We start from the raw sequence: 759 nt of genomic DNA, 5'->3' as shown, positions 1-759 counted from the left end.
GGCTCCACCTGCGCTCGCCGAGCGAAGCGTCCCTGCCAGCGGCCCCTCTAGGACCGCGGAGGTTTCGCGACTCTCTGGTCAGACAAAGAGAGTGGCGCCCGCGCGAGTGGGCCCGGACCAATCGACGGCCGCCCTCCCGCCCAGACCAATCAACGGCCGCAGACAGCACCCGGAGAGTCACGTGACGAACAGGGCCCCGCCCCGCCTATTTAATCACAACATTAATTTACAATTATTCTATGATTCAGGAGCGACACAATTCGTTTCTTTGGCTGTGTGTTTGTGGAGGGGAGAAAGGTTATCAGAGGAAGGAAGAAAAATGGGCCAGGCGCGGTGGCTCACGCCTGTAATCCCAGCACTTTGGGAGGCAGAGGCGGGCGGATCACGAGGTCAAGAGATTGAGACCATCCTGGCCAACATGGTGAAACCCCGTCTGTACTAAAAATACAAAAAAATTAGCAGGGCGTGGTGGCGCGCGCCTGTAGTCCCAGCTACTTGGGAGGCTGAGGCAGGCGAATCACTTGAACTCGGGAGGCGGAGCTTGCAGTGAGCCAAGATCCCGCCACTGCACTCCAGCCTGGGCGACAGAGCGAGACTCCACCTCAAAAAAAAAAAAAAAAAGAATATTAGATTTTAATTAAAGGCATAATTGTGTGACTTATGTAAATTACCCCCAAAATACAATTTTAATGTGAGTAAGGAGTTAATTTTTCCTTTTTTTTTTTTTTTTTTTTTTTTTTGAGACGGAGTCTGGCCTCG

Source organism: Macaca fascicularis, chromosome 3 (genome assembly GCF_037993035.2).
Source record: "Macaca fascicularis isolate 582-1 chromosome 3, T2T-MFA8v1.1".
Taxonomy (NCBI): domain Eukaryota; kingdom Metazoa; phylum Chordata; class Mammalia; order Primates; family Cercopithecidae; genus Macaca; species Macaca fascicularis.
Note: the sequence above shows the minus strand (reverse complement) of the source record.